The sequence below is a fragment of the Melopsittacus undulatus genome, chromosome 2, assembly GCF_012275295.1.
Source record: "Melopsittacus undulatus isolate bMelUnd1 chromosome 2, bMelUnd1.mat.Z, whole genome shotgun sequence".
Taxonomy (NCBI): domain Eukaryota; kingdom Metazoa; phylum Chordata; class Aves; order Psittaciformes; family Psittaculidae; genus Melopsittacus; species Melopsittacus undulatus.
This window is the reverse complement of record NC_047528.1, coordinates 80,176,338-80,189,369: the sequence shown is the minus strand read 5'-3', so window position 1 is coordinate 80,189,369 and position 13,032 is coordinate 80,176,338.

Here is a 13,032-nt window from a genome sequence, read left to right as displayed (position 1 = left end):
TCGTAATCACTACGCCCTTACAAAAGCAAATGAAGTTGGTGGCTTTTGCTGAATATCCTCTTAAAATGATACTCATACTTAGCATGAAGTTAGTTCTGAAGATATGTGCTGTTAATTTCTTACTTGGACAGTTAACTATCCCATTGGCTATTGCAGTGTTATGATCAGGTTCCATGTAAGTAATCTTAAAAACGGTTTCTCCTTCCAAGTCATGAAAAATTGGTATGGCTGTAAGTTTGCTGATAATGTTTGCATCCATCTCATCTGTGAATAAATTGTAAAAAATTAGTGATGAACTATATTCCTTCCTATTTATGTCTTATTTATACCCCTTTCCAGGTATTGGCAACATGCTTAGCAAACACCATTGTGCTGAGTAACCCTGCCAAATTTCTCAGTCTTGTGGTCCTCTATTGCTAACAGCCCTGGGTTATAACATGCTGAGTTGAGGGCTGTCAACCTTGTGTTGACTGGTTTGAAGGCATTTAGGTAAAAATGTGTTTGCTTCTTCATCTGCAAGGAAATTGAGTTACCATCCAGTTTGTTATCATGTTTCCTTTAACAATAGCAATTTTTCAACCTTGACAAACCCATTGACTAGTGATGAGTGGTCATTTTGAGTTGAATCAATGTTACTTCACTGTACAGTAAGAATACTGAGCCTGCTGAAGAGATCTGTTCATGTTTTTCCTATGCAGCCACAGTGACAGAGGGGAATTAGAAACTGGGTAGGCAAGGAAGTGACGGGGTTGTGATTATTTCTTGCAGAATAGTCTTGTGTTAATGTATTTTCATGAAAATTCTGTGAATAATTTTTCTGCCTTCTAGCTTCTATTTGAAATTTGTCTATAAAAAGAAAGTACTGTCATCTTACCCAAGGAACTAAAGTCTTACGTAACTTTTTCTATTTCAGTTGTTCCTAATACTGCCTATATACCAATACTTACCTGCAATCAATGGATTAAAAAGGAATAGCAAAATGTAACAGTGGTAAAAAGGTTTATTTCATAACTGTAGTAGCTGCTGACTAAGCTAAAGAAGAGTTGGGACAAAACATCTTTTAATTTTAGCTGGCTTTGATCCACTCTTGAAACACAAGAAACAGGAGTTTGGCGTAAGCACAAAAACTTGCATATGTGGTTCTGAGGCAGTGCTTCTAATACTGCTGTGTGCTAAACTGCTTGTGATACGCTGGAAAAATGAGTTGCCATTACTAGTAGCTTCTTAGCTATGCATTGAAGTAACCCATGGTATGAATCAAATACTACATGCATTAAAATAAAAAGTTAATTTCTAAACAGCCCAAACACTCGATTTACAGTTCTTGTTTTCATACTGCTTTTGTCACCACCAAAACTGCCCTGACAAGGACTGTAGCAGGCAAAGAGCTTTGTAGGATGTTAGCAGCAACAGGTTTTAGCCAGTGTATATTTCCATCAGATGAAAAACGGGGGCGGAATGAGTGTTTCTGGTTTTCATATGACAAAACCGGCGAAATGTGTTTGTAGTTCATGAAGACTGAATAAAGCTGTTTTCAGTCTACAAGCAAGTCTGCACGGTCATGTCCCAAGACGAAGGAAGTATGAGGGATAAGCAGTCAATTTATTGACACAATTTAATCTGCAGGTCCAGAATCCTAACCCTGGAGTCTTAAAAATAAATGTAACAAAAGAAAGGCTGTTAGACTTCATGAGCTGTTTCTGAACAGTAATCAGTAGAAAATGCCTAGCGAGAATTACGGGGGGGGGGGGGGAATGTAGAGTTCTATATGCCTCAAAATGCACTCCTGCCTGCATTTGTCAGCAGAGAAGGTGGCTGGTCCATTTACAGCAATACATGTAAATCTCAAAAGGCTGGAGCCATTTCAGAAGGGGTGATAGCTGGAACAGTTCCTGTTTGTCTGAGTGGGATGAGTCTGGTACTAATAAGCCAGCCTGTCATGTTAAAATCAGTCCTTATCAAAATAAGGGAAAAGGAAACATGGGATTTCTTTGATAAAAAATAAAAATGCAGGAATATAACTAACACCAGTATGTGTGGCTTAAGGAAAAGAGATCTTGGCAAACACACTAAGCTTCATAACTTGACTAGGTGAGAATCTTCAGCACAAAATTGTGTTGATGGAGTAGACTTTGTAAGGTGCTTCATACTACACCAAGTCTCACTTGGTTTCAGTACAACATGTTAAATAGCTTAAAGTATGTTAAATACCTTAAAAGCTGGCGGACTGAGAGATCCAAAGAAATAAGTAACATTATGAAAATAAACAGTTGTATTGTTCACAGAGGTGGAGCCTTAGTTACAGCACAACATTTTCATCAGTTTGGAAGTTATCGTAGTGTTGCCACTGATTTTATTTGTGGATGTGAGAAAGACGCTGGAGTGAGTACATGTAGATGATGAGAAGACAGTAATGCAGAACAATCACACAGACTGGATTACTTTGTAAATGAAACCATTTGATTATTTTGTAAATGGAACCATCTGAGCCATACCTCTATGTGTCCAAATGCAAAATTGCACATCTAGGATTAATGAACACAAATTGTGTACCTAGAAGGTATTAATGACTCCTGGAAAGCAGAGACTTTAGAAAAGATTGAAGGAACACAATCACAAGACACCTCAAAAAGATTCTAGTATATCTAGGACAAGAAGGGCTGGTGCTGTTTGGGGATGCTAACAGTGTAGTAGGTAGTATAAATAAGGTGGGTTTATATCTGCTGGGTCCTCTTTTTCTAAAATAGACCCCAAGCTGGAGAGGCCACAAAGAATCATGATAGCATTCAAAGGTTTTCAAAGTCTAGCTGTTTAATAATGACAGGAACAGAAAACAGAGGGACATAAATCTTACATGTTGTGTTTTCCTGGTCACTTCAGTCTTGAGAAAGATGAGAGTGATAGCTGGAAGTTTAAAGAAGATGGATTCAATTTAAAATCGTAGACTTGACTTTCTAAATGGTAAAAGGCCATCAATCACCAGCGAAACAAGGGACAGGATGCAATCTCCTCCCCTTGATGCCTTCAGCTCAAGATTGGATGGCTTTCTGGCATTTTTGCCTGTGTCAAGGTGCCTTTGTTCAAAAAGGAGTGTGTGAAATTTACTGGCTTACACCATAGATTCATATTAGGCTATCTGTGGCAATCTTCCCCTGCCCATTCGGAAGTGGAAGTATGGGTATCTAGAAGAATATTATTTCTTGAAGTTGTATTTTTGGTATTCCGATGCTTTCTATTTAAGAACATTTTCATATAATTCCTTTTACTGTGTTGAGACATGCCCAGACATAGTTGCAGTGTAGTAGACAGTAAAATCTCCTTGTCCCTTTTTGTAGCCTCCATCGAGCCGTTCAGAATTCCTAAAGAATTGTCCAGACATTAATTTGCATTTTTAAATTAAACTGATGTAATTATCTTAATACAAACCCATGGAGACACTTAATTCTGTAGAGTCCTTTAGTACCCATGCTCAGATACTTGCACTCAAACACCAGAGCCTGTTTCTTCTTTCTCTCCAGTCTCTGATATTACAGGATCGATATTTCTAAATATTGCTTAGCCTTTTATAGGCACACTGAGACTCTACCCGTGTTGTGGTTTAAACCAGAATGTAGCCCCCACAGCTTGAGATAAGAACGGTTTAATTGCTAAAGCATAACACAAATCACTACTGCCACTACTACTACAAATAATAATGATAAAGCAAACAACAAGTGAAGAGAATACAACACCTCACCAGCCACCGACCCATAACTTACTCCACCCTGCCTGACCGAGCACCGACCAATACCTCCTTCATCTTCCCCCCCAGAGCTCCACCCCTTCCAGCTCTCTCTCCCAGTTGCATCCTGGGCATCACGTGCTATGGTATGGAATACCTCATTGGTTAGCCTGGGTCAGGTGTCCTTTCTCTCCTTCCTCCCAGCCTCCCCTCCTCCCCGGCAGAGCACGTGCTCAGAAAAGGCCTTGAATAAAAACACCCTCAAAACATGCTCACTATCAAGCAACTGTTCCCAGCCCAGAAGTCAAAACACAGCGCTGCACCAGCTACAAGAAGGAGTAAAAATGACTGCTACTGCTCAACCCATGACACCCTGTTTTTCTTTGCTGACTGCTTCAGGAAGGGGCCTGTTATTCACTACCACAAGAGACTTATTGCCACCAACTTGCTATCACCAGCCCTTCATTATCTCTTGGCAACCACTTGGTTGTTCTCCAAAAATGTCCCAGGCCAGATGGTCTCAAGGATTTTAGGACTTGGAAACACTGAAGAATGGGTTGTGACTGGACCACCAGGGCAGGCACATTACAGCCCATACCAACACATGCAACACAAACACACCAACTCTTCAACCCATGAAGCCTGGGGACTAAAATGCCATATGCGCTTGGGGATACTGAGCCAGCCCATGGTGTAGCTTGCTAATCACCTCTAAGACCAGAAATGCTCTCCCGTTTCATTCAGCAGCAGTGCTGAGTTACCAGTCTTCAAATCTAGGACAGATTTCGACAACCAGAGTTGGGATGCTCACTGATCTGCCCATGGACACAGGCAGACAAAATGCTTGGCTCAAGAGCAAAGGAAGACGAGTAAAGCTGTCAGAAATACTTTGTTTTTGATGAGAAAACTAGTTGCAATGATGAAGGAATGAAACAAATATTGACCTGTATTACTACACAGAATTCTTTTTCATTAAAATTTGTATTAAAATGTGTATTTCCATTTTTAATTTCCATTAAAATGTGTATTAAATAAACCAAAAGTCTTTCAAGGAACATTTTCGTAGCATTATAAAACATAATTTTTCAAAGTCCCAACGTAGACATTGCTGAGATCTGTGTAATGCTGAAAAACAAGGTATCAGAGGAAAATCTATGAAAGAAGCATGACAATGTGTTCATTTGGAAGAAGTTCATCGTGATAAGGTTGAGATATTGAATAGCAAAGGAGTGGGTAACACACAGGCTGAACAGTGAAATGTGATCTGAGGGTATCTATCTTGTCAGTGTTACTTGGGGACTGAACAATGAATTTAAATTTAGACCTTCCAATGCTTCCCACTTACAAAGAAATTTAAAAATGTGTGCAGATACATCATGCTGACAACCAGCTGACATGGTTCTTATGCAAATACCATCATTCGTCTTTGAGAACTGTGTCCAATGTAAAGAACCCCCTGTCTGTTTGGACCTAGAAGAGTAGTGGAAAGGTCTTGTATTTGTTCTGCCTATGCTGCGCAAGATAGTTATAGATGAAAATGAGAAGAGAGTCCGGATATTTACAGTCTTACGGTGGTGTTATAAGAAGTCAAGAGGTTTGTACTGACCCAGTAGGTTTAAATGGGTGAAAATGCTGTAAGACCAATATGAAATATCTACAGCTGTGATCTCTCTCTGATAACCTATTTAAAAATATTAGCCATGTGCAGTGTAAGTCATTTTGAAGCTGTCTGACATTTCACATTATACAGGTTTTTAGTTGCTCATAAAACTTTGCCAACTTTCCCAAGTGTGAAATTTTCCATAATGGGTATTGGCCTCAAACTGATGTTTTTTGGGAAGATTCCAGTTTTGTCAGCTGCCTGAGATCAAACTGCAGATTATTTGCCCTTGTTAAAATAAAACCCCCGAACTTTGGTTTGGTTTGTTTTTGGTTTTTTTTAAATTGAAAAGTTAAAAATGACAAAAGGTCTGACATTTAAACAGCAGCGTGGTCCTTGTGTTGAGCAGAGGTCCCTGGCATCCTATGGAGAATGAAGAACTGACAAGTTATATGTCTGTGTTAAAATTTTTTAAATACTTTGGCTTACAAATACTCACTAGACTTCTTCATACTTAGTTGTTAAAAGCAGGGTTTCACAGGCCATTTTATTTCTAGTGCTTCCTTATTAACTGCAAGCTTAAAGGAATTTTTAATGGGGCATGGAGGTTAATTATTCTGTGAATTCAAATAACATCATCTTAGTTTAAACCCATTGGTTTGGGTTTTTTTTGGGGGGAGAGGAAAAAAAAACAAAAATGTAAGATTCACCCTGTAACTCTGTAAGCTCACATTTCATTTGCCTTATTTGTCCATGAATCAAACGTGCTGCTTCCAGAGTTGTTGGTGACTACATGTAATAAAGGTAAAAGGGCTAGTAAATATTCAGCTTGATACAATGCCAGAAGTCAGCACTGACAGATCTTGCAAAAGAAAAGCTAGAGAAGACTCAAATCATCGAAAGCTATTTCTATTTTGTCCTCTTGGTTAACAAAGTTGTAGATGGCCCTCAGGGCCATCTGCTTCAGTGACTGTATAAGCATTGTATTTTGAGATAGGACTGTGACAGCCCCTCCGTGCTTCTCTAATACATAAGACAGCAGGGCATTACAAAACCAACCATTACACTGAAGGACTTTAATAGGAACAAAATTTGCTGCTAGAGTAGCAGTAAAGACAACATTGATTTTTGTATTTTTAATTGTATTTTACAGAATTCTAGAATGGTTTGGATTGGAAGGGCCTTTAAAGTTCCAACCCCCCTGCCATGGGCAGGGACACCTTCCACTAGACCAGGTTGCTCCAACCCCCATCCAACCTGGCCTCAAACACTGCCAGGGATGGGGCAGCCACAGCTTCTCTGGACAGCCTGTGCCAGGGCCTTATCCTCACAGGGAAGAATTGTTTCCTAATATCTAAATTGACCCTCTTTCATTTTAAAGCCATTCCACCTTGTCCTGTCACTGCGTGCCCTTGTAAAAAGTTCCTCTCCAGATTTCTTGTAGGCCTCCTTCAGATACTTGAAGGCTGCTGGAAGGCCTCCCTGTAGCCTTCTCTTCTGCAGGCTGAACAAGCCCAGTTCTCTTAGCCTGTCTCCATAGAAGAGGTGCTCCAGCCCTCGGAGCATCTTCACAGCTCTCTTCTGGACTCGCTCCAACAGCTCCATGTCTCTCTTGTGTTGGTGGTCCCAGATCTGAACAAAGTACTGCAGCTGGGGTCTCATGAGAGCAGAGTAGAGGGGCAGGATCACCTCCTTCGACCTGATCACAATCCTTCTGATGCAGCCCAGGAATATGCCGACTCATATTGAGCTTCTCATTAACCAACACCCCCAAGTCCTTGTCCTCAAGGATGCTCTCTCTCCATTCTCCACCCAATCTGTATTTGTGCTTGGGATTGCACTTGGCTTTGTTGAACTTCATGAGGTTTGCACTGGCCCATCTTTTCAAGCCTGTTGGGGTCCTTCTGGATGCCATTGCTTCCCTTCAGTGTGCAGACTGCACCACACAGCTTGGTGTCATCAGCGAACTTGCTGAGGGAGCACTCAATCCCACTGTCCATGTCACTGACAAAGGTCTTAAAGAGTGCTGGTCCCAGTACCAGCCTTTGATGTTGGTTCTAAGCTGTGTTAATTTCTTCCCAGCAAAACTATTTCATAGGTGCATTAACTGCACTCTGGGTAGCCTCAAGCCTACTTTGAGACCCTCAGGCAAAAGATCATACATAAAACTGAAAATTTAGTTAATCTGGCACAGGACTGAGCAATCTCTTATCTTTACATGAAAATGCGTATCATACAGGGTTGGCCCAATGGGACTCAAGAATGCAGCAAAAGTAAGAAGCAGAGAACAGATTAAACTTCTAAAAGGAAAGGGTTCTTCGAAAAAGCTCCTCATCTCTCCCTGTCCTCACCTGACTTGAGGTATGGAGACTTTGCTCTACTTAAATTGATAGGCATTCATGATTTGCTTATACATGGAGCCACTTTTCAACAGTCCGTAAACTGCCAGATGCAGTGGTAAGTACCAAGAGTCCACTCTTCTGTGGTGTTACTTGTCAAAAGACACCTTCCCATTAAGCTCAAAATCCTTTCAGAGACAAACATGAAATTTTAACTACAAAAATAAATTCCCAAAGTGAACATACAGATGGTGAAATAAGGAACAGTGTGACGTAGCAAATAATGTAAAGAAAGAACTGGACCTTCAGGAAAATGGGAGTCAATTAAAAACACAGTTTCCAAAACACTTAGAGCACAAACTCACCCTTAAGTGCACAGTGGTCCCGTTGGTGTTAACAGGACAATTTGTGTGCTTGAAGTGTACAGGTACATGGTTGCACGGCTGTGCAGGTGTTTGCTGGCTCAGCATGTTTAACTTGCATATTGTCAGACAACTAGGCAAGAAGCCAAAACCATATGGAGAACACATGAATGTTTGACATTGCTGTGGAAGGACTATTTACACTCCCATACCTATTTCTGGGGAGAACTATGGCTCTTGTTAGATTTATAAAGGATTAAGTTGTATACAATTGCTGTCAAAATAATAAATGGGAAACAATCTAAAGAAAGAAAAATAGTTGTTGCTAAACTCTGTCATCAACAGCATTTTGGCTGTAGCCAGGAAAAAGTACAAAAGAATGCCCAGTGCCTTCTCAGCAAGGTAAAAAAACCCAACCAGCTTTAAAAGAAGCTTGCAAAAGCTGTGACTTAATTCTGTATGTGTAGTACTTAGGACTACATTGCAAATGAAATATTTTGGGATCCATGATAGATTACATAGCCAAATAAATGATTAAGCAAAAACAGGAAGAAAAATGAATCAGAGAACCTTAAGGCACACTTGCAGAAAATGCTTTTCACGTTTTCATCATAAACTATATAAATGGAAGCAAACATAGAATTGTGTAATGTTTGGCAGGGGAGGGGGCTTTCTAAATAACCTAAGAAATCCTGTCTAGTATTTTAGATTTCTGTGCAAGTGTCCACAGAGAGGAAATAAGGATAAATAAGAGGTGGTGCCCTAATTCATTTGAATCCTAAGGATTGTGGAACTTGGAGCTTAACTTGTGAATCTTGTTTTTTTTCAAATGTACTAAAAGATTTTTTTTTTCTCAAAAGTATACTAGGCTTTAGAAAACAACTGCTTGAACTGAAAAGCTGGTGTTTTATAAATGCATACCATACAACTTCTTAATGAAACCTTCCTCAAGTAAATATCATATATTAACACTATTCCAATTAAAATATTTCAACCGTTTTCATTCCTGCTTGATCACGATGTTCTAGTTCCATGTATTTTATAAAAGACACTGAAGAATATGTATTTATTTCAATATTTGAGGTAATTGCTTTGACAGGATGCCTGTTCCTTGACATCAGCTTCATCGTGATTCCGTCTTGGTTGCACATTGCCTTGTTAAGAGACTTGCTTGGGTTCTTGTAAAGAAAAGAGGAGAACTTATGTACTTGCAGCACTTTATATATAGATTTTGACTGTCACAGCTGATATGTTACTCGCCACATACTGAAAACTCTGTAAAAATGTTTGTCCTCCCTAACCTTAGTCTGGAAAGGTGCAAAACAAGCACTTCGACTATGCAGACAGGATGGACTGCAGATGTACAGGAAATCAGGTGTGCAGATACTGATGTAACCTTACAGAAACAGGAGCAGCAACACCAAGCCAGAACACATTCATAATTTCAGCATTCTGGTAAGTGAACACCAGCTATTAAGCCAGTTGTGCCAAAATAACTAGGGCAATGGTAGAACTGATGAATGACAAGCAGCATCCTGTGATTTCAAGAAGGCGGCAACCAAATAAATCATGGGTGCACAGGCGCCATCATATGGTCAGGAGGCGTCAGGGTCTGGAAACCAGCAGTCTGTGCTATGCATCATGATTGTGGTGTTATTATTGTTGGTGTTATTAAGGATGTTTGGAACTTTGTAAGTGTTGAGCCCCAGCCTTGCAGCAAGAAGTGACCCAGAATAGCAGGGGCACTGCTCTGGCAGAAGCGTGGATGAGAGGCCAGCATGTGAACAGGGCTGGGGCAGAAGTTTAAACCTTCTATATTGGTGATACTAAGGCTATCACCAAGGTGACTCAGCATGGAAAACCAGTAGAAACTAATTTTCTGGCAGTGAGCTAGAAGGAAGCACTTTTGAAAGTGCTACAAAACTAATGCAGTAAAAACACAGTTTTAAAATGCTTTTGTATCTTGTATGTACCAGAACAACACGATGTTAATGGAAATTCATGCTTCACCCCTTCCGAACAGGAAGCGAGATTTGGCTAGAAATGACATTTCCCAAAGGCATACCACAGTCTCAGAAATTATTACTGACATGGCACCTTAACTTTGTACCATTGCACAAGATATCTACTTACTTGTTTTAAAGCAGTGTGCCATATGACATCATCCTGCCTTCTTGCATATTGAAGCAAATCAGCCTGGCACAGAACATCTCCAGTCAGCACTGTATCCCTTAACAATGCTTTAGTTTAACTTGAGCCAATACCAAGTACCATATGGTAGGTCAAAACCCCTTCCCTTGGTGACTCAACCAGGAAAACAGGGTGAGACAGAAGTAATGGAATTACGGTTGAACTAACAGAACTGCTGATCGTCCTCATTTTTCTCCTCATTACATTTTATTTTGGCTCATTTGAGAGACACTCACCACTCAGAAAAAAATAATATGAAAAAGTTCTGAATAGCTACCTGATCCACCATTAGGTATGTGAAGTCCTACAACAAACATACATTAGTATATAACCACAGGTTATTTATACAGGGTGGTTATGTAGAGCTTAAACTTCTACTTTTATGAACTAGTCCTGCATGTTAGAGCCAAGGTGGCTAAAGCAGCAATGTCTTCTTGCCTTTATGATTACACATCAACTTTTCTTAAAACCTCTTCTTTTTTAAGATGTACAATGCAACAAAACAGCATCTTACATTTTTGTGAGTCTAAGCCTACCAATCCTTTTGAGATTTTATATGTTTCTCAGTATTCTATGCTGAGGTAGAAGAGAGGTGTGAGTCCTTGCTGCAAATGAGGTATGTGACCCTTGATACCTGGAATAGAGCGTTTCTGTTCTAAGAAATGGTTTGCTCCATTAATAAGAGGGTTTCACACTCATCTGGGTGGAAAGCAGAAACATTTAATGAACATCCCACAAGACTATTTTCAGTGGAAGAACTGCTTTTGGACAATCTCTAGACACAAAGTCTGTGATATACAGCATAGTGCTGGAGAGATGCTGTAGGTCTGGGATGCATGTGGACCCCTGAGAGCAACCACTCCTTCCTCCCATAGTTTCTAGTCAGTCTTAAACTTGAGTTCCATCAGAAACAATGGGAAGCTAGCATCCACTTTACTTGAGAATACCCTCGTTTCCATGCCTAAAATCAAGCAATGCAACAGCCACCCCACAGGCACTTACAAAAAGCTGAAGTGAAGAACTACTTGCAGTGTTGTTCACCTTAAAAGCACCAACTTGGAATCTAATTTCTTACACATAAACTAGATAACTAACCAGAAATGTAACCATGAGTGGTTTGCAAGGCAGTACAGTATTTGTGACATGGATAAACATAATAGAAAACTCGGCTTCTCAAGTAGCTTGTTTAATTTGAGCTAAGCAGCAAGAATTCCCTGGAATGACAACCAGCCAGTCTCTCTTTCTAGTTTTAATACAGAACTAGTCACAGGTTGATAAAAGCAACCAAAACTTGTACTAGCACAGTTAACTTACACTGGTCTGCTAGGTTTGTTAGATATCAGAAATTTGTATTTATTGAGACAATAAACTTCCCTCTTCATAGGGAAGAGGTATCCCTATACTAGCACCCTCCTAAAACCTAGACAGATTATTGGAAGAGATTCAGTCACCCAAATGAAGGTATCGGTGCCACCCAGTGTCCTGCTCTATCCAGCTACTGCTCCAGAACATGTTAAGTGTAACAGCTGCCAATTACACATGTGCCCTGCTGAGCCAAGTCATTTGAAATGCAACTGCGCACCTATGTTCAGGTAGCTAAATCTCACCCGTGAAGGGCTGAAAAATAAAAATCATCACTCTGAAGCAAATCCTCAGCAAAGGGAGAGAGCTCACAAGTCATCTGTGTTTTTCAAGAAAATCCAAGTGATTTTCAACTCCCTTTTCCATGGCATCTCATTTCAGTGGACACGGCACGGGTGGATAGACACATCAGCACATATATTTACACTTTTACTGCTCATACTTGGCTCTCTGATGCTGCAGAGTCACATGCTTAATGTATTCACTGAAGTCTCAACACATTCCCATTATACTTTATTCATGCCAGCAGAGTCAGAGCTTTCCAGTTAGAGGAAATGTAACATTTTGGTGGCAAAAATGAACTTTGCACTTCACCTGCCCCCCACTTCCTTACCCCAGTGTGATAGGATATATAGCACACCACATGTCATATGGAAACCACAGCTGACACCTCAGACATGCTCCTAACCTCCCTTTTCTTGAGAAGGATCAGGAACAGACTTTGGGCCAGACACACTTCAGTTAACAACCATCCCACTCTTAGGCAACTCTTCTGCACGAAACAGCATGCATGCACGAATGACAAACCCAAGTCTACCATTGGAAGGAAGGAGAGAACAGCTGAGAATGTAAGAAACTGCCTTGCGAGAGGGCTGCTAAAAAAATCCTAGCCCTACCCTGGAAGAGCTGCTGTGAAAGCAGGCTGATGCAATAATGGGCCAGAGGCAAAATTCATTACCTTGTCACCTCATTGACTCTATTCTCTCTCTAGTTCTTGCACAGACCATCAGAAAACCAAAATATTACTTAATACTTAGGAGGGAACATTTTCAACAGACATTAAGTTGCTGGAACAGGTCCAGAGAAGGGCAACAAAGCTGGTGAAGGGTCTAGAAAACAAGACTTACGAGGTAGAGTTGAGGGAACTGGGGCTGTTTAGTCTGGAGAAGGCTCAAGGGGAATATCACTCTACAACTGTCTGAAAGGAGGATGGAGAGAAGGTGGCTAATCTCTTTTCCTAGGTAACAAGTGATAGGAAAAGAGGTAACAGCCTCAAGTTGCACTAGGGAAAGCTTAGATTTTAGAAAAAATTTCCTTCAACCAAGGGTGGTCAGGCATTGGAACAGGCTGTGCATGGAAATGGTTGGACCACCATCCCTGAAAGTGTTCAAAAATCACGCAGATGAGGCCCTCAGTGACATGGTTTAGTGGTAGCCTTGGGATCCTGGGGTAATGGTT